Source organism: Sphaerodactylus townsendi, linkage group LG06 (assembly GCF_021028975.2).
Source record: "Sphaerodactylus townsendi isolate TG3544 linkage group LG06, MPM_Stown_v2.3, whole genome shotgun sequence".
Classification (NCBI taxonomy): Eukaryota; Metazoa; Chordata; class Lepidosauria; order Squamata; family Sphaerodactylidae; genus Sphaerodactylus; species Sphaerodactylus townsendi.
In genome coordinates, this window is record NC_059430.1 from 109,340,011 (window position 1) to 109,363,985 (window position 23,975).

The window sequence follows — 23,975 nt, forward strand, 5'->3', positions numbered from 1 at the left end:
GCTCCCCCCTACGTCTATACTTCCTGCTCTGCTAGCCCCTTCTATTTCCAAAGTCACCATGCCTCCGCCAGTGCCACAGAGTGGTGTGCATTTCAAAATCTCTGCAGAGTCCATAACCACCGAGTTCCAGCAGAAAGAAATGCTGACGGAAGAAAACACCAACACTCTGGCACTATGCCCAGTCCGTCTCACTAACCAAGAGGACTGCCGTTTTGAACCCTCCTCAGAATGCCCCATAGCCCATCTACGGGACAAAGATGCTCGCACAATGGCCTTAAGCCCAAAGTCCTTCATGAAGAAGAAGCCCCCTTGGCCCTCTCCAGCTGTAAGGTTCAAACCAGATCTCGTAGCCTCTGAGCCTGTGCAAAGCCCTAAGCTCAAAGCTCCCAGTGGCAGCAAAACCGTCAGTACCTCAGGGAGAACAGGATCGCAGCCTGCAAAGGAGCCGCCCTGCAAGATCCAGAGAGCAAGATCTCAAATCAAAGTTGCAATCCTCCTCATTACTTCATACGTGCTCTGTATGCCTATATATGTTCTGTATGTCTTGCCCCCTTTCAAGAGACCCCTAAAGTTTTCCCTTCATAAGAGGGATTTTTCCATTGCTTCTAAGCTATAACTTCAATTAAAGTTTCTCTCCTTTTTTGATTATGTGTGCCAATGCAGCGAAAGGCTTCACCCATTACACCCAGTAATGTAAGCGGGACGCAGCTTCGTGCATGCTCCCTAGGAGGCCGATGGGACCCGCTTCAGGCCGCCTCCATCTTAGTTTAAACCCTCAAAGACTCTTCTTCAAGCCTTTCACCGAGAACCTTTTCCTTAGTCCATCTGAGCCCTACACTGCCACATTGGCGTGGCGCAAGTCTACATGTGAAGCCAGAATTATTTTCATGCTCCCACATTTTCTGCTGAGCCCCCCCTGGCTAGTCACAGTGCCAGGGGGGGTCTCTCCTGCCCCACCTATCTTACACAGCCTCCCGCTGTGAAGGTAGGAAGCGAGCTCAAACCGGCCAAAGTCTCCTTACAGGAGGGGAAGGTAGAGCTGACTTCCAAACCCTTCCCCCCTGTACTTTTTTTCTGCACACCCTCCTTCTACTCTAATGGGCTGGCCTTTGCCCCACCTCTAGATCTAGGATCTGATAAAGGGTTTTTTGCAAACCCCTCTCAATTTGCTCGTGTGATCAAACCTCAAGCCCAGGAACTGTTTTCTTTGCATCTTTCTCTAAATCTTTCCTATGAATGCTATATTACGATATGACTATAATTGTGAATTGTTTAAGTTGCTTTGCAAAAAACCCACACTTTAGACGGTGATTGGGTTTGTTTTACAAACAAACATCTGACCTGGGTGTGACCTCTCCCTTCTCCTAAGCCTTCGGGCAATTCTCTGCCTTGTGTACGCCTTGAGTGTTGCAAGTGATCATTGTCGGAATGGGCCAACTGCACCTAAGGAAAGCTTGGCCAAAACAACGAAAGAAAGGGGAGTAGTTCCCCCCCCCCATCGACCCAATCAAGGTCTCATCCAGCAGACCATATCCAAAGTACTCTTCTCTATTCTCTATCAAAAAATTGCCCGCCCCCCCACTCCAGGGCACAAGACTTTCCATTGTCATCTATGGGAACTAAGCAGCCAGCACGCGAAACCCTGGGGGGGGAAGCGTTGCTTGTCTTTTCTCTTCCATGGGAGTCCAGCTAGCCATGCCAGGCCAGCCCCATCCCGGAGACGGAGCGGAACCTCCCTGGAGGATCCGACCCCGCCGCCCTGTTGAGAGGGCCCGATTGCCCCCCAGGCACAGGCCGAGATGGGAGGGATCTCTCTGGAGCCAGCACACCCATTCTTCCACCCAGGTTGCCCGGCCTCACTGGGGCCCCCCCAGGAGGGAACGGCAGGCCCTGGGCCAGCTATGGCTCCAGTTTGATACTGTGTGTCGCAGCCCCTCACCTACAATGTCCATTCTCTCCCCCCCCCTCTCTACTTGCCCCCCTGGCTGGAAACTTGGAATTGCAGCCAGGAACATTCCTGATAGATTAACCCTTGGAACTCTCCGCTGTTTTCAGCCGCTTGAAGATGTGTTGGAACAAGCCTACTACCACAACCTTGCTCGTGAGAATCACTGGACCTGCAATGCTAAAGACTATCAGTAGCTCTCCCTACGCTCTTGAGAAATCCATGGACTAACGCCATTGCTCCGTAGCTTTGGTAGTCAAACAGCAAGAGCCATGTATTGTTTATCAATGTTTGTTATTTCCATTTATGCCTTGCCCCATTTATGCCCTTTGGAGCCGACCTCCAAAGGAATCCTTGAGTACTGTAACCCAACTAATCGTTGAAGTTATTGCATGCCCTGATTTTAGAAGTTATGTTACTTGTTGTTACTGCATCACCAAGATTGTGAGAATGTACATAATATGTGTTGTTTTGATCTCTCTGATAATTCCCATTTGATTCATATGAAAGTGCGTGAGCTGCAAGAAGTTGTATCCAATCTGAAATATGACGTATTGCCCCACTGGTGGTCAGCCCTCTGGAGCTGGCTACCGGGAGGATGGTTAAGTGCTATTGTACAGCTCTGCATTGGTTTGATTGTGTGCCTCATCATCGGATCTTGTTTTATTCAATGTGTATCTAATATTGCCTGTAACGTGTGTAAGAAGCCCCTCGATTTTCCTTATACACCATAATCAAGTTCTCATGTATTGCACAAACGGCTCAGCCAGCTTATTAAGCGAGAGAGGAGACGAGCGTCCCTTTAAATCGCCCCCTAACATTTCGGCCTCCCTTCTAAATGTAAAAAAGGAGGAGATGTAGGGATGCACTGCTGACCCAGCAGCACCATAAGTAGAGCGCTGGCACACCGGCGCTCCTATGGCCTTCTGGTCGCACCGCTCCCCCACCCCTCATCCCCCGATGAGTCACGGGTCATGAACTACCTGGCTCACAACCACCGGGTGTCCCGGACAAAGGGACAATGGTCTTGCCCCCAGGTGAGGATTAGGCCCAGACGCTGATGCTCCTCTCCACACGTAGCAGCCAGGTGAGGTCATGCATCACATGATGATCTCTCAGTCTCCCGCTCTCCCGCTCTCCCGGAATTCCCCCCGTTCCGCCCTTCTACACGCCCCCGCTAGAATCATAATAAAAGGTGCCAGGAACCAGCACGCGAAGGAAATTAAGCTAGGAACACGGGGACCCAGCTCCATGCTGGCATCTCTCAGATGTTATCACCGCGTCTCGTCTTGTTCTTGCGCTGACCTCGCGGCGTGACTACAGATCTTGATAGCAGGAATGCAAGGCTGAAAGAAAGGAGAGCAAGGCAATGGCAAAACACCTTTGCTGCTCAGTTGCCCTGAAAACCCTTCCGGAGGTTGCCATAAGTCAGCTGTGACTTGACAGCATTGTGTATACACAAAGAGTAGACTAGAAAGGTCCTGTGACGGCAGGAATGAAGCCAGCAGTAATGTCGGTAAAGTTCAGAGCCAGCTTGGATCAGGCTTGCTTTACGTTTTGGTAGGACACTTTCGAGAGGCAACTTGTACTAGATGTTTGTTTATTGGAAAATAAATGAATGAATACCATTTTGTGCCTTTCTCTGATTCCTTTAAAAAGTTTTTCAATTAATAACATTTTAAAAGATTGGGAAGAAAAGTATGGCAAGAACCTTCATGCCGCCACTGACGAAGTCCCACCTAACACAGCTTCTTTATTGACTTTACATCTAGGGGACATGAGAAGAAGAGATGGTATTTATAGTCCGCTTTTCTCTACCTTTAAGGAGTCTCAAAGTAGTTTCCTTTTCCCTCCCCACAACAGACACCTTGTGAGGTAGGTGGAGCAGAGAGAGTTCTGAGAGAACTGTGACTGGCCCAAGCTCACCCAGCTGGCTGCATGTGTAGGAGCGGATAAAACAAACCCAGCTCTCCAGATTAGAGTCCACACTGGGCAGCACCCTTCCTCTGAAGTCTGCTAACGTCCTTGAAATGCAGCTCTCGGAGAACAGGGCGCGAGGATCAAATTTGGGTCTTCAGCAAGAAGGGGAAATGGGTGGAAACTGCATCTCCCCTTCCTGCTGCAGACCCATTACTGCAGCACTTAGTCCGGACTGGAGATTTTCCAACAGGGGGATGATAGGACTTCACTAAAAAGGAATCGAAAGCGTCAGAGCTTGCAAACATTCAGAAAAAGGACCCTGTAAAAATTTCTTTGCTGTGATTGTAGAAACAGGTTGTTGATTTTTCCCCCCTTCTCATTACCGAGAAGGGTTCCCTGCTGGGTGTAATCAAGCCCAGAAGCGCATGGCATCAGTCAGGGTGAGATTCTGGGATCCGGGAGACGCTTTGTGTAGTGATACAGAATGCAGACCCAGCTTGCCTGAAACAGACATTCGCTCTGGGCTATAGCGGTCCTCCATCCTAAGCCCTTGTTAATCTTTGTTGATTCTGTTCTCCTCCTGACAGCAAGGCATCTGTAGAGCCATTGATATTGCACTTTAGTGAAGACAGGCAAGTTACCAGCTGAGTTTCTCTTTACATTTCGGATTAGTTTTCTCTTTCATTGTCCCTTGAAATTCCTGTGTACCTCTTCCCACATTTCCACTCTCTCCCATGGATCGTGGGAATATTTCTTTTAAAAATATTGCATGCACAGACAAGCTATGTGCTTTCTATGTCGATCAATAGCTTTGGTGTTGAAACACCTCCTTGGAGGCTGAACTGAGAGGTGCAAGATCAGAAACAGTGTCCTGTACATCCTGAAAGAGACTACTTCAGTATAAGGCAGCTTCATGTATTCAAAATGTCTAGGGGTTTTGGGGGGGGTGACTGCAATTCACGTGGGATCATTTAAGGCAGAGGCCGTTTCTGCATGGCACAATCGTACTGGTTACAACCAGTTTCTTACAGTCCGGGTCTGTTGTATCCTGGTTTCTCCCTTTGCATGGCTGCCCATTTTTTGAAGGAATCCAGTGAAGACAGGAAGGAAATACTCCAGTTTCTTTCACACAAGCCCAGGACTTCTGTATTTACATTGCAAGTGTATCTGAGCATGCCCAGTGTCCCACATTCTGATTGGCTGTTGTTTTTGAGTGGCAGCTTGAATAAACATCAGGCGGGAAATCAGGGGGGCGGACGGAGCATAGGGGAAATCAGGCGGCTGGGCAGGAAAAATAAACTGATTCTGCTCCTGTGGTGTTTGCATGGTAGCAGGCTCGCCCCGAAATTTCTGAAAAGAATTGCCAATTTGGTGAATTTTGAATACCTTGTGATGAAGGAAATGTTGTGGGGCAAACTCACTTGAGGACCGAGAACCGTGTAGACTTCTTGACCACACAGGAATATTTCTCTTGCTCAACCCAGAATATTTGGACCATGCAGAAACGGCCAGAGTTGCCAACTTCGCAAGTGAGAAACCCTGAACAGAAATAAAGTAAAGGCAAGGCAAATCTAATTAAATTAATGAATTGGTTAAATTCATTTATATCCTACCTTTCTCTCCAATGGGAATTCAAAGAAGTTTGCATCATACTTCCCTCCTCCATTTAATCCTCATAACTTCCCTGTGTAGCAGGTTAGGCCAACATCAAGCTAAGATCACCCTGCAAGAATAGGGATTCAGACTTGGGTCCTATGTTCTGACCAGCGTACCACGCTGACCATAAGAACGTAAGAAGGACCCTGATGGATCAGACTAGTGGTCCATCTAGTCCAGCATCCTGTCCCACATGGTGGCCAATCAGTTCCTCTGGAGGTCCATCTGGCACAAGGATTCAGAGGTTTGTGGCCCTCAGACACCAGATTACCTTTAGTCATCATGGCTAGTAGCCACTGACAGACTCCACCTATCTGTCTAATTTCCTTTTAAAACCTTCTATGCCTGTCACCACCTCTACATCCTCTGGCAGAAAATTCCATATGTTAATCACTCGCTGTGGAAAGAAGTAGTTCCCTTTGTCCATCCTGAATTTAATTCCCATCAGCTTCATTGGATGCCCTCAAATTCTAGTATTTTGGAAGAGAGAGAAAAAATGTATCTGTCAACTCTCTTCACCCTATACATAATTTAAAAAACTTCTATCATATCACCCCTTAGTCATCTCGTCCCAGACTGTTCAGCCTTTCCTTGTAGGTAAGGTGTTCCAATTCCCTTATCATCTTGGTTTCCCTCTTCCGTAATTTTCCAGCTCTGCAGTGTCCTTTTTGAGCTACAGTGAGCAGAACTGCACACAGTTTTCCAAATGAGGCTGCACCACAGATCTATACAGGGGCATTATCATAACAGCTGTTTTATTTTCAATGCTTTTCCTAATAATCCCCAGCACAGACTTTGCCTTTTTCAATGCTGCAGCACACTGGGTTCATACTTTCATTGAGCTATCTGCTATGATCCCAAGATCTTTTCCCCTATCACTCTCAAGCAAGTTCAGGCCCCATTAGCCTATACCTGAAGCAGGGATTTTTGCTCCCGTATACATCAGGTTGCACTTAACTGACACTGAACTTCACATGCTACGTTGTTGCCCACTCACCTGATTTGTGGAGATCCTCCTGGATCCAGTGGCGTATCATAAGAAAACAGTGCCCAGGGCAGGAGCCTTCCCTGGCCTTGTTCCTGTCCCCAGTGTGTTGCCAACCAACTCGGAGGAAGTTAGCTGGATTTTAAAATGGAATTACTGGATTGGTTTTGAAAGATGAATTCAAATTCCTGCATTTTAATCATAAAGGTAAAGTGGGGAGGGGGTTAGAAGCAAACGGGAGCCTGGTACCTTCTCACGAACCTGCAGAGGGCAATGATGAGAAGAAGAAGAAGAGTTTGGATTTATATCCCCCCTTTCTCTCCTGCAGGAGACTCAAAGGGGCTTACAATCTCCTTGCCTTTCCCCCTTCACAACAAACACTCTGTGAGGTAGGTGGGGCTGAGAGAGCTCCGAGAAGCTGTGACTAGCCCAAGGTCACCCAGCTGGCGTATGTGGGAGTGTACAGGCTAATCTGAATTCCCCAGATAAGCCTCCACATCTCAGGCGGCAGAGCTGGGAATCAAACCCGGTTCCTCCAGATTAGATACATGAGCTCTTAATCTCCTACGTCACTGCTGGCATGATTTTTCTCCTGAAATAAACATATGTCAACAAGCATTATTATTAGGGCATTACGTTTATTATTATTTTTTTAATCCACCTTTTCCCCTTGTTTTCTTGAAGAGAGGAAGAGCAACTAAAACAGTTGCAGAAATAATAAAACTCCTCCTATATTAAGAAAGCAGTTGGTGAACCAAAAATGTAAAATGGTAAAACAGGAGAAGTTCTATTTTTGGAGGGTAGGGGGAACTTGGTGGTGCGTTTGGCTTCTTGGAAGCAAATGAAACCAAGAATTGCAGCCATCCCAGCTGAAGATCCTTTGCACATTATCCCAGGCACAGCAGTCACTGTTTATAAAACTTGGCTTGCACAGAGCCCCCAAGAAAAGTTTCTCGATCCAGAAAGCCAGTTGAGAAGAGAAGACACGGGGTTGCCAACCTCCAGGTGGGGTCTCGAAATCTGCTGGAATTATTCCTGATCCTTGGACCACAGAGATCAGTTCCCCTGGAGAAAATGGTGCTGAGGAGGAAGTCCAGGGACTGCAGAGAGGCATGGGAAACATTTTAAAGACATATGCACAGCAAGTGAAAACATTTTGAAAACATTTTCACAAAAAAGAATCACCAGAGTCCAGGAAACATAAAACATTCTGGGCTAAAAATCATGGGAAACTTCTTGGAGGAAACATTTTGTTTCCTGCCTCAAAATATTATATTTTGGTTGTGTGGAAACGGCCAATGAAAGAACAGCTAAAAAAAAAAAATCAAAGGTGAGTATCTGCTCCTTCTTAAAGCTGTCCAGGATTAATTCAGACTTGGTATTCATCAAATAACCTGACCACACCTGTCTGTATTGCTCTCCTACCCCACTCAATAGGCCATTTCAAGGAGGACCCCAGTACCCTGATAGGACTCTTGGCCTTCAAACCGTGATAAGATCAGCTCAGTCTATCCTAAGGTTGCCAGTTCAAGTTGGGAACTGCCTGCAGATTTGGGGATGGAGTCTGGGGAAGGTGATGTTTTGGGGAAGAAAGGGAGGGAGCTAAGCAGGGACGTAATGCCAGAGGTGGAGCTTCCACGGGGTTACCTGGGACAAATGCCCCGGGCGGCCACCATTTGTGTCACGTGGGGGTGAGGTCGAAAATCACCCCCACACCCCTCTTCCTTCCCGTCTGCCCCCACCTCACCAGGCCTGGTCCTGTCAGGCTGCCTGGGACCACTGCTGCCTGGTAAGTGGGCTGCGGGTGTGTGTGTGTGTGTGTGCAGGAAGGGGGCCGGGGAGGGGCACCACGAGCGGGTTTTGCTCTGGGTGCCATTTTTCCTCCCTATGCCTCTGGAGTTCATCCTTCAAAGTAGCCATTTTCTCCAGAGAACTAGTCTCTGTAATCTGGAGATCAGTTTTAATTCTCCTGCCTTCACCTGGATGTTGGCAACCCTTGTCTATCTAATACATTAAACAGCAGCTACATCTTCAAACTTCTATTTTCCTAAGACTCAAGTGCATCAACACGGCAAACACACTTAGCAGAAACATGTTAACTTGCTGTTTACCATAATAAAAACCAAATCTATGCAGATGACTTCCACAGAGGCAGAGAAGTGATTTTTCTCCCCAGTATAACAATAGATAAAAGCTTGAGAATTGGAGAGCAGCTGGAAATTATTTGTAATTGGTATGAAAGATCCTCAAATTTGTATTCTGCTTTTAACATTTTTGGGATTACAGCTAATCATTTTCATTTGAGTAGTACATGGGGAAATACTAAATGCTGCCTTGATTTCACGCTCCCAGTTTTCCCTAATTTCTCCATGGGATTTTTTTAAAAAATAAAAACCTGCCAAAAATGTATTCAGCTGAATTTTCCATCAAACTTTTCAAAACAATCCATTCTGCTTTGACATTTCTTGGTGAGAATGCAGGAAGGGGAAAAGTTACCAGATACTGTCAGGCTATGATCAGATACCTGCCCTGTGTAAATCACTCTAGCTTCCCAGACTAAACCTACTGTGTTATCCTAAGTAGAGTTACACTCTTCTGAAATCTACTGAACTCAGTTCACCATTGCCCTGCCATATCTGAGAGTCAGTGGGCATTTTCCCACTTACCAGTAGCTGCGCGCTACTGTAGGCAAGTAGCGTGGGGTTCCCCGGCACTCCCCACTACAGGGGTGGCGACAACGCAGCCACCCTGACACTGCCACTGTCGCGCCCCTGGCGCTCTTCCAAACGGCGCAGAGCATGGGGTCGTGGGGAAGCCCGGGCACGTGCCAGAAATGACTCGCGCTGAGAGCAGTGCGCGGCATAGGGGAGTCATGACAAGTGGGGAAACACCCAGTGTGTCTTAGCTTAACAATAGCAACTTTAATCTGGAGAACCAGGTTTGATTCTCCACTCCTCCACATGAAGGTTGCTTGGGTGACTTTGGGTCAGTCACATTTCACTTAGAACTCTCTCAGATCATGCAGATCAGCTGAGACTTGGTGGCACACACTCACACACATACACACTGTCTGGATTACTTACAACAGTCCACCATAGGAAACAAAATCTCTCCTCAGCTGTCGCAGCAGAGAACTCCTGTCCTAGGAAGAACTTTTGATTTCAGATTTAACCCCGGGGTGGGGAGGATGGGTTTAAATCACAAACTGCATTAAGGTTGCCAACTCTGGGTTGGAAAATTCCTGGATATTTGGGACTTATATCCTGGAGAGGGCAGGGTTTGGAGAGAGGAGGGACTTCAGAGGAGTGTAATGCTATAGAGTCCACCATCCAAAGCAGCTATTTTCTGAGCTCGCTCCATTGTGTTGCCTGTTCGTTCTTGTCAGGTTTTTTTTAATTGGGGGTGATATCTTTGAAGCTACAAAGACACACAACCCAAGGAGAATTACAGCATGAGACTTTGAAGCATTGAAACTACGAATCCACATCGAAGTCAAAACAAAATGGAAGAATAACAAAATGGCAGCCAGTAAGCATTTTGAGGGGCTGAGGGCAAATAAACGAGAGGGTGAGTGTGAACAAACAGGCGATCGAAAACATTTTACAAATGTTTTCAGTGATTTGTGTGGAAATGGCCACTGTCTTTGTGAACTGGCAGTCCATCCTATTCTATGATAATAATGATGCAAAACATTTCTGTGCCACCTCTCTACCCAACTAGGATAAACATTAAAACAGCATTTCATTCTCAGCATTAAAACAGCATTTAAAATAAAGTGTATATAAAATAAATGATTCAGTAAAAACAAACACTTATAAAGAGGACAGGCAATAACAGTTACTGGGAGTTGCACTAAACCAGGAGTCTGCAACCTGCGGCTCTCCAGATGTTCATGGACTACAAATCCCATCAACCCCTGCCAGCATGGCCAATTGGCCATGCTGGCAGGGGCTGCTGGGAATTTTAGTCCATGAACATCTGGAGAGCCGCAGGTTGCAGACCACTGCACTAAACCAAACACAAAAAGTCTTCACCCGCTGACAGAAGACAGTGATAGAGGGAGCCAGAGCATTCTCCCTGCGGAGGGAGTTCTGACGTTTTGACACCACAATTGAGAAGGCTCTTTTTCAGGCTGCCACCTGTCTAGCCTCAGTTGGCGAGGGCACCCTATGCAGGGCTTCCAATGGTGCCTGGAATGGACAGGTAAGTTCACTGGTCCCAAGCCATATACACAGTGGTGGGATCCAAAAATTTTAATAACAGGTTCTGATGGTGGTGGGATTCAAACAGTGGCGCCGCCGCACACACGCACCTCCAGTTCCTATTGGGCAGGGAGGTTGCTTTAGTAACCCCTTCTTGGCACTCAGAAAAAATTAGTAACCACTTCTAGAGAAGTGGTGAGAACTAGTTGGATCCCACCTCTGCGTATACGGCTATACAGATCATTACCAGCACCTTTAACTAGGCCTGGAAGAAAATTGGGAGCAAGTACATATTGAACACGACTGAAATAATATGGTCAGTACAACCCACTCCAGTGGCTGGCACGTTTTGAAAACGTCTTCAGTCACTGTGCAATCTACTGACGACCTTTGCCATGCTTCTCTGCTTCCCTTAACTTCCTCCTTGGTACCATTTTCTGAGCTTGCTCAGTTTCCCCTCATCTGTTTATTTGCAGCATTTCTTTGTTCTTTTGGGGGGGCAATCTTCAAAGCACTGAATATACAGAGAGTATAAAATGAGACTGTGAAGCACAGAAGTGTCGATTCAATACAAAACTAAAAAAAGGGGGGTAGTCACATAATGGCAGCCAGAAATTGTTTCGAGGGGGAAAGGGTGAACAAAAAGGGGGATTGAAAACATTTACAAATGCATTAACAAATGTTTTAGGAGATTTGTACGGAAAGGGCCATTATTCTGACCCAATAGACCCCAGACCACTAGGTACAGTTCCACAGGTCTACACAGCAAGGATGCAGTGGAAGTGCAGAGATACTGACATGCAATCCTCTAATGATGTTAACTGACAGCACAGCTGCTGTGCTGGGGAATGCAGACCTTCTCGTGACAAAACCATTCCGTTCTGTGGCCTTTATCCAGGCAGGTTGGTACATGAGCTAAATGGCCCATTTTCCCCCTGCACGGTCTAGGAATTGTCTAGCTTAGCCCATTTTGTGTGAGCTGTGACCTCTCCGCTCTTCCCCTGTCACTGGATTGTGACCTCATGACCATTTCTTTCCCCTTCGTCTGTCACCGTGAATCGCATACTTATGCTAATCGGGGTAGACGCTGGAAGGGCTTTCAGCTTACAAAGCCATCTGAGGGAGTCTCTCCGCTGGATCACTCCAAACAAAAAAAAATGGCCGCCTGGGAACTTGTTTTCAATGTACGACTTGCATGGTCTATTCTGAAGTGACTAAAATGGGAAACAAACAAGAGGCAAGTTTTGGCCCATGTTCTGCAGCTGGAACGGCGGGTCCCCTGCAGGGGGGTTGCAGACTTGGCTGCCCTGGAAACACAGTCCAAACAACCAGGGAGCCCTGAGCCAGTAGTGCCATTTTGCTTTGCACTGGGGAAGGAATGCCATGCTGAAGGATGGGAACTCCAATTTGTTGCAGCCACTTGCAAGACGGAGGACAGAGACATAAATATCTGTGCCAGGCTGACTCCTCAGAGCACAATATTTCTTTTTGATAGCAGCAGGGGAATTTTTCAGTATTGATTGCCTTCTGTAATCAAGCCTAATAAATAGAACTTCCTTCCAATGATTTTTTTCCAGCTAACCTGATAGAAAGCTAACCTTGTTATATTTATTGACAGAACATTGAAATAAATATTATAGGTCTAGAGGGAATGTTTCGTCCCATTGATTTTTTTTAAAAAAAGAAATAACAAACGTTTTGCATTTCCCTTGGCATCTTGCACCAGGTGTCATCTGAAAAACTGCTTAGCTGGATCAAACACAGGTTCAGAAAAGTCCTTTTTTTGACTCCCCAAGCAGTTTTCATTAATCTGGGGGTGGCCAAACAATCAATCCTCCATTTTCATTTCTGTCAGGTTTCCCTTCATCTTCTTTTGTGTCTCTTGGGGAACTGAAAAAGAGCTTTCGGGCGGGGTGTGTGTGTGTGTGCATGCAAACAGGACTGGCCTCATTTGGTGAGCCATAGAGACCATCCGTCAAAGCAGCCATTGTCCTCAGGGGAAATGATTTGTGTAATCTGGAGATCAGTTATAATTCTGAGATCTCCAGGATGCACCTGGAGGTTGGCAACAGTACATGGATGGAGAACCAACTGACAACTTTGTGCAAGTTGTGATGGTTCACAATACTTATCGCCTTCAGTGGCCCATCCCTTCTTTCTACCTCTACAGCAATCATTTGTTTAGGTTCCCAACCGGGCATGCAATTCGCACAGCCTAGCCTAGAGATGGTGAAAATAGAGATACTTTGCCAGAGTTGTAAGAAGGGCAGTTATCACTTCAGCACTGAAATGTGACCACATCCACATAGAGCTGTCTACATTGGGAAATGCCTGGAGATTTTGGGTTGAAGCCTGGGGAGAGGAGGGACCTGAGAGTCATTGAGCCCGCCCCACACAGTAGCCTTCCCCTCCAAGGGAACTTAGCTCTGTAGTCATGAGTTCTGTGATATCTCTGGAAGATCTGAGAGATATATGATTGTTGCTATATACCATGTGTGGAGATGGTTTGCCCTGAGCAGACCTAGGAAAATACATGGGATACTGAAAATACAAGCATCTTCATAACATAAATGTGCCCGTTTCATTATGTATTGTAGTGATGCACTGCTGACCCAGCAGCACCGTGGTAGAACGTTGGGACGCCAACGGACTCAATACGTGTCTTGTTGGTCGCATCACACTCCCCCACTCTCTCTCATCCCCCCATGAGTCACGGGTCATGAACTGCCTGGCTCAATCACCGGGCGCAGGGACAATGGTCTTGCCTCAGGTGATTAGCTCAGACGCTTACGCCTCCTCCGCATCGTGAGCTGTAGATGAGATCATGCATCACAGATGACTCACTCTCCCCGCTTCTCTCCGCTGAACTCCCCGGGTCCTCCCTCCTACACCACTCGACAGAATAACAATATGCAGACGAGACTCGCTTAGAACATTTGACCTCCGGTCTCCCGCTTTTCGGCTTATCTCCACCAGATGTTATCTCGTCTCGCTCGTTTCTTTATTTCGACCTGTGGGTCGACTACAATGTATGGAAGGATTTATCCTGCACCTGGTCACATCTGTTCTATGTAATGAACAGGCAAATGGTGTGTAGGAATGTATCAATGAACTCTGAAAAAGGCTCCAGAGATCAAAATGTGAATGATCTGTTCTGACTATTTGAAAGAGATTTACTGAGCATCATTCTGTTTGTCATTATACCCTCAATAATTTCTCAGCAACAGGGGTGCCATGAATATATAGTTATTGTTTTAATCCTTTGATTTTATTGCTGTGTTATTAAAACTTATGTATGAATTTTTCTGTTTGCAATATTGATCTTAGTATACTGTTCATTTTGCTTTGGTTCTTCTCAACCTCTTGGTTACCTAATTCATTTCAGCGTTGGGTTTTCCCCTTCATTTTTCTTCTTGGCATTCAATGCCTGCCATCCTAATACTGGCACCCAAGATCACCCCGCACCCCCCACAAGACACCCACAAACAAAATTAAACTGACCCATCCCAATCAGCACTTACATACCCAAGCTCCCATTACAGCAATCAATTGAAGGGGGTCAGTGTACCAAAACTGTATACACTAAACGTAATAACACTGAAAGCCGCTAGCAGCGCAAAAGCTGTGTAATGATTCCCTATTAAGCCTTCTGATAAGGGGGGAGGCTTAGCTGTCATGAACTCCGGTGATTATTTCAATGAGGTTAACAGGCAGCTGTCTGATACAGATTTCTATAGACCACTGGAGAAAGATCCCACCCTGGATTTCATGATGTAGTTAATGAGAGCAACACCATAGGATACATGGTGGTTAATGAGGGCAACTCCATAGGATACATAGATAATAATAAAGCAAAGTTCCTCATAAATGAATTTCCCAGGGCTCCAATTTTTTATTGCCTCCCTAAAATACATAAGGTGACCTGTCCCCCAATGAAGAGACCTATAGTGTCCAGGGTAGGCTCACTCATAGAACCAGTAGCTCAATTCCTAGACTCATTTTTGCATCTAAGGACACAACAGACCTTATTAACAAAATAGAAGGTCTTAAGGTCTCATCAGGTACATGTTTCATTTCCTTAGATGTCACTTCCATATATTTGAACATTCCCCATGAGGAAGCAAGGACTATTGTCGAACATTATTTTGATGTATGCACTAACTCCAATCCACCCACACATTTTCTTCTTGAATTGGATCTGATTTTAGATTACAGCTACTTTAGATTTGACAAGTGCTACTTCCTGCAGGTAAGAGGCATCAGAATGGGGTCTCCTTTAGCTCCCTCCCTCACCAATTTATATATGGCATGATTTGAAGATAGTTTGATCAGAGATCCTGCCACGAACCCATTTTTGACCAGGTTCTCTTTTATAAGCGCTACATAAATGACTTGTTCATGCTTGTCAAGGATCCAGCCATTGACACTTTAGTTTGATGGCTTGATTCTCTTCACAAAACTATCAAATTTTCAACCTCCAAAGACATACACTACTTACCATATCTTGACATTAATTTCAATTACCAGAGATCAGACTATAGCTGTCTCACTGCACTGGAAGCAGACAGATAAAAGTGCCTATCTGCATTACCAGCCATTTCATCCCAGGCATCTGAAAAACAATTTCCTTTACAGGATTTTTCTCAGCGCCAATAGGAATAGCACAGCCAACGGGGGCTATAAGAAGGCAGCTCGATCTATTGAAGTAAAGTTATTAAATAGGGCCAATTATTAAACACACTAGGAGCAAAGCGGACAACACTAACGGACAGGACCGACTGAAACCCAAACATAAATCTCAAGAACAGTGAATTGCGAGTTCCATTGAGTATCTGATTATTAGTGATAAGATAAAAGGCATAATTTATAGATACAGTGGAACCTCGGTTTTTGTTGGTAATCCGTCCGAAAAAAATTGATGAAAACTGAAACTGATGAAAACCGAGGCAAACTTTTCCATAGGAATTAATGTAAATCCAATTAATCCGTTCTAGGCACTCCAAAAAACATAAACACATTCTTGGGTGAATAAACATAGTGTTTCATGCTGAAAACAGTAACAAACAATAACAGTAGGACCAGCTTCAGAGCCAGTGGACCAATGTCGCACCAGAAAGCTGTCCAAAGCTGTTTCTGATGCCTCTTTAAGATTCGTCTGAAATGGGGCAAGACATTGTCATTAAACAAGTTGCAGACACGGCCTGTGACAGCTTTGTCCAGGTGATTTTTCTCCACAAACCCCTTTACCTTTCTGCAAATCGATGAAAACCAAGACAAATTTTTCACTGAAAAAATCGATGAAAACCGAAACCGATGAAAACCAAAGGCAATGAAAACTGAGGTTCCACAGTATTGGCCTTTGGTGAAGGAACTACCAGGTTGTGAACATACTCCCCTGATAGGGCTGATAGAAACCAGATCCTTGGGTGACTTGCTCATAAGAGTGGATGTAAAGTGGGCGCAACAACCCACAGCCAAACTTCAGGGACATTTTAGATGTGGCAACTGCATAGCCTGCCCCTTTGGTTGATGAAAGCAAAGAGATTTCTATTCCTAGTGTGGGTTTTACCAAGAAATTAACATGCTTGATCAACTGCAATACCAAAGATGATGTCTGTTACATTGTATGTCCATGTGGTTTGTTTTATGTCAGCCAGACCTTGAGACAGGTTAAGGTCAGAGTTTTGGAACACGTCTCATGCCTCTGAAACCAGAATCAGGAACCTCCAGTAGGGAATCATTGGTTGATTCTGCACTTGCGTTATCGACCTAAGTTTGAGCTGCGTTCAACCTAAGTGCTCTGCACAACCACTGGGATCGACATGGTTTTGTACCAGCTTCACCCCGTGTAACTGTCAAATTTCTGACTCCAGTTGGCAACTACTACTTTTTCGGGGAACCAGGCTCGAATGCTGCTTCATTCCAGTAAAGTGTGGAATCTCCAGAGCCAGGAGTCGCCTGTTCAGCCAATCACAGCTGAGTATTTCGGGCATGCGTAGAGCTGGAGAACCGCCGTGGTGAAAATCGCACCTAATTTTTCCCCCTCTTCTTTCTTGCGTTCGAACCGATGGCTGGTCGCACAAACGGAGCACAATTTCTGCATACCAATGTAAGCGGCCAATCAAAAAACACCACCTTCGTCCCTCCATTCCTGTGGCAGTAGCCAATCGGAACGGAGCGGCGAAGAGGCACAGGATGATCCCGTCCTCCGAGCTGGGATCAAGCTGGTTGCAGTGGGGAACAACAATGGCTTTGACCGAGATCAGTACCCTTCTCAGGGAACTGCGTCGAACCTATTTTACTCGTGTGCAGAATCGCCCATTGCCTTCAGCACCAACACCCGCCTGAGTCATAATGTTTCAGGGTCTTGGCTTCTGTGGACTAACAGGGCACACACATCAACAATTAGAGAAGCTACAGAGACTTGAGACTTCCTTTAGTTTTCATTTGAGGACTATGAAACCAATGGGTCTGAATCAGAATCTGGACTATTTGGCATTCCTTTGAAGCTGTAATTAAGCACAGCTGTGTCTTCCGAACTGTCATGTGATGTTCCTTTTAAATGTACACTGGGCAGCATGACTGCCAAGGACGCTTTGCGGCAGTCTAGGGATGCCACAGCAGACCTCAGTCCGAGAGGGTAATTTATATTCTTTCTCCTCCTGATAAGATTAATGATTTATGTTTGGATTTTCTAAGGTTGCTTTGTATTATTTTTTTCACAGGCTAAATGAGATATTGTCCCCTTTGAGGTTTGGGACCGAAGCCTTTCTCTCTTTGAAAGAGACCCGTGAGAGCGGAATACTGGTTTTTGCAATTTTTTTTTTTGCTGAAGAGTCGTCAATTTATATCATGGAATGTATTTTTTGCATTTTGTTTATTTTCTTTACAGCTTCCACAAGCCTTGAAGCTTTGACGAGATCAGGCATTTATCCGGATGCCGACTAGCTCTGAGGTCCTTTTTAACCTTTGTATACTTCAGGGTCTATATGTTGATTCATGTTTGTATGACTTTATATGAAGGATTCATTGATGGAATGTTGTAGTGATACATACTTCAAGATACTGTATGGTTTCTAACCATTTGTAAATAATATAAGACCAGACAGTGTATGTTAAAACATTTACTGTGTGTTTTGATATACGCAGCTTTCACACTGCTAGCCACTTTCAGGGTAGTTATTATGCTTAGTATATACATACGTACCCTAACAACCCCAGCAGCACCCATCCCAGGTCTGGATGTCATTCATGTTCACTCTCACATATATGGTCATAAGAGAAATCCACCCTACCTCATCCACACATATATACCCCAAACGTATGGCTGATTCAGATAAACACACACTAGGGTTGCCAACTTTCAGAGGGGAACCTTGGGGTGGGCCATGTTTGGGGAGGGGAGTTTGCTGAGTGGGACAAATTCAATTGGTGCCAGCCTCCACAGTAGGGGAAGAGATGTCTGTTGTTGGGAAAACACATGTAATCCTTCCTTGAAGATATCCAGACCCTGACCAAGAAGTTGGCTACCCTAACAAATGCATACCCCCACCCAGCCTAGCACCACCCCCAGTTCTTCTGCAAAGAAGAGGAAACTTGCAGCTGGCAAGTTCAGTCTCTTCATGGTTCTGGGTGACTTTAGTGCTGCTCCCTGTGAGCGGGAGGAAGCCCGGATGCAGGGTCCTTTGCTGCAAATGTCCATTCAGCCAGCTGTGGGTGAAAAGCTCTCAAGAAACACCAAGCAGCAACTAGTTGCTCATAACAAGTCACTTGACAGAATGGAGCATTAAAGCACCAACATCCTTCCAGTTTTGGGCTCTGACATCCAGGAAGTCCCAGCCAAACAGGAAAATGAGAGTGGTGGCAGCCCTTCAGTGCAATGTTATTGTTGTTCGTATTGATCTGTCAAGTCACTGCCAGCTTATGACAACCCTACAGGGTTTTCAAGGCAAGAGACATTCGGAGGTGGTTTGCTATTGCTTTCCTCTACCCAACAATATTTCTTGTTGGTCTCCCATCCAAATCCTAACCAGGGCTGACCCTGCTTAACTTCTGACTTAGCCTGGGCCATCCAGGTGAGGACTTGTTCTTTTAAGTAGCAACTGACATGGTAACCCCAGGATCATGGGGGTTTAAGGCAAGAGTTAAACAGAGGTGATTCACCCTTGTCTTCCTTGTGAACTCCCATTCAAGAACTAACCAGAACCAACCCTGTGTAGTTTGCAAGCTCTAATGAAATCAGGCTAGTCTGGGCTACTGGCCTATTCCAGAGCATTAGCCTTCCAGTAAAATTTGCTGGTTAATTAAAGGACTAGTCTGTGGCCACAAAAATATGATGAAGCAAATTAAGTATCCCCAGGGATGATGTGAACCCACAACAGAAGCTTGAAATGAATTTGTGGAGAAAGCCTGTGGTTTCTTCAAGACATCTTTGAGAAAGCTGGGGGAAAGTGAGCCAATTATGAGCAAAGAGGAGATACATCCCCTCCTGCCCACCAGTGGAAGAGGGCGGTAAGATTGCCAGCTCCAGGTGAACGAACTCGTAGAGATTTGGCTGTGGGGCCTGGGGAGAACGAGGGGTCTCAGTAGGGTACAATACCACAGAGTCCACCTTCCACAGCAGGCATTTGCTCCAGGAGAACCGAAGAGCTATAATTCCAGGCAGTGGTGGGATCCAAAAATTTTAGTAACAGGTTCCCATGATGGTGGGATTCAAACAGTGGTGTAGCGCCAATGGGCCAGGGCGGGGCACGACGGGGGCGTGGCCGGGCATTCCGTGGGCGGGGCGTTAATAATTTCTCTGTTACTGTAAAAAACTCTTACTGAAAAAAAAGTTCCTAATTTCCAGCTGGTAACTTTCTGTCCATAATTTAAACTCATTATAGCAAGTCCTATTGTCTACTGCCAACAGAAACAACTACTTCTCCTCTAATTGACTGCCTGTCAAATACTTCATACTTTCAAATACTTAATTTTGTTTCTAGAAATCAAAAGAAGGATACTTTCCTTAAACAAGGAACTTTACCATATTACTAAAACATGTTTTTAAAACAGCCCAACAGGGAGAACTATCCCGTTTTCTACCTTGGCTAACCAGCCACATAGGAAACAACAGGACTTTATGACTTTTGGACCTGATGGAATTTCTAACAGAAAAGCAGACCCAATTAGTAACCCCCTCTTGGCACACACAAATAATTAGTAACCCACTCTCGGGAACTGGTGAGAACCTGCTGGATCCCACTCTGATTCCAGGGGATGCCCATTTCCCACTTGGAGGCTGCCATTGCACCCTGCAAAGCTTACCTCTGTGAAATGCACATTGGATTGATGAAAGGAGGCTTGTGGGAGGAAGTAACCTCCGTTGGGGCCAAGTTCTGAGAGAGCAAAAAGGCACAGAGAGCTGGTTCTGAGTATGTAAAAGGAAAGAACAGCCCATTCATGCCCCCAAATGAGCTATGATGCCTGACTCAGCAGTCAAGAAAGAGGAGTTTGTTTCCCTCCAACTCCCTGCTCGAGAATTCATCATCCAGGAGGAGAAACTGAGCAGAGATGTGAGTTTGCACAGGTAGCAGGAGATTCTGTTTCCTCCTGTATTTTAGTCTGCCTGTCCTCTTTACAAACGAATTCCACTATATATTCTGTCGGCTGGAGCCCTGGCTAATTGGCAGGGCAAGGTGGAACGAGGCCTTTTTGAGAGAGGAGCAGCTAGCTCGGCCACTGTCTAGCAGGCCCACGAAGTTGGGAACTTGCTGAAACGAGGGGTCTGACAAGCAGCAGTGGAAACAGAGAGTGGGAAATAAATCCATTTTTAAAGATAACCTGGAGGCAAATATAATATTTATACTTGCAGCTCACTCCTAAACCCCCAAACACGTCTAATGAGGTAAATTTGCAAAATGGCTGAGTCCCGCTCGGTGGCTTCCCAGCAGTCAACATGGATCTCAAATTTTGAACTCTGCGAGTGCTGCGGGCAAAACTCCTAGAAGGGGTATGTGAGCACTGCAGCCAGCCCTCTCTCCCAGAAGGATTCAGTCACAGAAATGCCAGTCCAGGGAAAATGAAGAGAAGATCGACAAAAGTGTTACCTGGGCAATTAGGTACTAGGCCAGCTTAACACATTTGCTGTTCCTTCATTCATCGAAGAAGTAGCCAGCTATGGCGCTGCAGGCAATGAGGATGGGCGGCCCCCACCCCTGCAGTCCTCCCTTGCAAAGGACCTGAAGCATATTGAGAACTGAGAGAGACTTGGCACCCAGCAAACTTTAACAGGAACCAAAACACGCAAGGGAACCATAGGAATACACTTATATGGTGGTAGAAAGTGACATCACTGACATGTGACAATGCTGTAGGGTTTACAAGGCTAACAGAGGTAGTTTGCCATTGCCTGCCTCTGCGTAGTGACCTTGGACTTCCTTGGTGGTCTCCCATCCAGGTAATAACAGGGCTTAGGGTTGCTAATCCTTAGGGTTGCCAGCCTCCATTCTGGGGCTGGGGATCTCTGGGAATTATAGCTGATCTCCAGACTATGTAGATCAGGGGTCTGCAACATGCAACTCTCCAGATGTTCATGGACTACAAATCCCATCAGACCCTGCAACCTGCAACTCTCCAGATGTTCATGGACTACAAATCCCAATTGGCCATGCTGGCAGGGGCTGATGGGAATTGTAGTCCATGAACATCTGGAGAGCCACAGGTTGCAGACCCCTGATTATAGATTGCTCATTCACTTATTATTTATTCATCTTAAACATTTATTCCGCTCCTCCTGGAGAAAATGGCTGATTTGGAAGGAGGCTGTAGGGCACGATACCCTACTAAGATCCCCCCCCATCCCTAAAACTCACTCTCCCAGGCGCCAACCTCAAATCTCCAGATATTTCCAAGCCTGGAGTTGGTAACCCTAGTAACCCCGTTTAACCTCTGACATCTGATGAGATCAGGCTAGCACCGGTGACCTGGGTCAGGGCAAACATTACAAAGACTAGATCTCTTAAGCTTCAGGAAGGTTTTGGGATCATGTGCTGTTCAGCTCCATTCACCGCTGCCCCAGACTGGCCCTGCTCATAGCCTTTAACAGCAACCTATCCTAAAAAGAATTAACTGGGGTTATTTCTACACAGAGAACACTAAGATTTCCAAGGTATAAGTTTTTAAGATTCACAACTCCCTTTCTCAGACAACCATATCTGACGAGGGGCAGCTTTGACTCTGCACAGCTTATACCTTGGCAAATTTTGTTAGTTTCGAAGGTGTTCCTGGACTTGAATCTTGCTCTTCTACTGCTGGCTTCTAAAGAGCGACTCTGCTAAGCACCGTACCTGTGTTTCTAGTAATTAGAATTGCCCTTTTTTTCTGCTTAGTGTTCTAACTGCTAAGGGACAGCTCCAAGATGAATGAACAAAGGGGGATTAGTACAGCAGGAGGGGTACAGAGGCCCCGGATCTATGCAAGCATAGTTCCTGTCTCTGGATGACTGGGGAGTGGGGACCCTCCTTCCCCAGACAGGATCGCTAGAGGTAGGGCTGAGGGAAGGGGTTTCCCAAATTTGGGGATTAGGGGTCAGAAGATGAAATGGGAGGGTATGTATTTATGTGTGTGTGTGTGTGTGTGTGTGTGTGTGTGTGTGTGTGTGTGTGTGAGAGAGAGAGAGAGAGAGAGAGAGAGAGAGAGAGAGAGAGAAGTATTGAGCTGGATCCTCCTTCCTTGCCCCTGTTTTTATAGAGGTCCCCCTAAGCCTTCAGAGATTTGCTTGTTTGGTGGTGTGGGTGGGTGTGTGGATGGGCTGTATAACAATGCAGCCTCAGGTCTAGAAAAGGAAGAATTCTCTGTTGCCCTGGGAACACCACCTTCCATCAGCCCACAATGGTTATGTACAGTGGTGGGATTCAAATAATTTAACAACCGGTTCCGGTGGTGGGATTCAAATAATTTAACAACTGGTTGTTTGCAAGCACCATTTTAACAACCGGTTCTGCCGAAGTGGTGCGAACCTGCTGAATCCCACCACTGGTTATGTAGCATGTGTGCAAAAAAGAAAAAAAGGTGGTCGTGATGGAAGAGGCTCTAGACCTGTAATGTCATGATTCACTGGATTGTATGCAAGGGGAAGCTTGACTTAGGAAATGTGGAGAAAAAGCAGAGGAAAGTAGCCCGTCAGGAAGCAGACTTCTGAGAGTCTGGCTGCAACTGAAAAAACAGAGCAAGGGTTGCGTGCAGAAATGGCCAAGGTGAAACTTTTCCTGTCACTTGATGTCCACACCTGAAAAAGCTTCACCTGTTTAATTGCTTTATGTCAGACTGCTGCTAACCTTAAAGCACCTTAAAGACTAGCACTATGTATTCTGGTTGTTGTGGTTTTTCCAGGCTGTGTAACCATGGCCTGGTAGTTTTTGCTCCTAGCATTTTGCCTGCATCTTTGTGACTGAAGATGCCAGTCACAGATGCAGGTGAACATTAGAAGAAAAAATGAGTAGACCACGGCCACTCAGGCTGGAAACCACAACAGCCAGTTGATTGTGACCATGAAAGCCTTCGACAATATATAAAATATATTCCTTCCAGAATTAGCTGTAGTAAGTCAAGGGCTGCTTTCTCTGAGGCTGACTCTACCTCATACAAGCTTATACTAGAAGATGTTTTGTTATTCTTTACGTTGCAGTTGGACTTCTGTTTAGTTTCGCTGCAACAGCAGATTAACAGGACTGCCCCTTTAGTACTGAAAGGGTGCACAGATCAAGAAAAAAATGACAGAAAGGAGACAAGCAGGCACTGTCTTGCTCACTGCTGGGAGAAAGGAAACAGAACAGACTCTGGGTCAGTTTTTCCACAATAAAATGTTTAGGCTGCTCCACTGAAAAAACAGGTTGACTGAAGGCATGGCTAAGAAAGCCATGCCAATCAAGCTATTCCATGAATGGTGCCTGAGAATTGCCTGAGAATAAGGGAGCCCAGGTGAACTTTGTGTCCATCCCTTAGTATCTGACACAAACTCCCATTATTTTTTGTCCTTTCCAGTTGTATTTGTTTTTGGTCTTACCTTGCTGTCATTAAGGCTGGTCCTCAGTCCACAGAACGGCCTTGGTCATTTCCATTGTTGACTTCTGTAAAGTTTCACTGCGGGCAATGTAGAGGCATTAATAGCCCAGACTGGCAGGGTCTTGTCACAGTTTGGAAGCTATACAAGATCAGTACTTTGGGGAAAGGTTGTGGCTCAGTGGTAGAGCCTCTTCTTGGTATGCAGAAGGTCCCAGATTCAATC

At 45.9% G+C, this 23,975-nt stretch overlaps 1 protein-coding gene across 1 annotated transcript in view; it reads right to left on the bottom strand.

Annotated features, from left to right (window-relative positions):
* The window catches only part of LOC125435428 (cilia- and flagella-associated protein 251-like), a gene marked incomplete at its 5' end in the record, with an annotated part of 208,150 nt that overhangs the window by 62,861 nt on the left and 121,314 nt on the right, over positions 1–23,975 (bottom strand). The gene's annotated exons all lie outside the window — the stretch shown is intronic.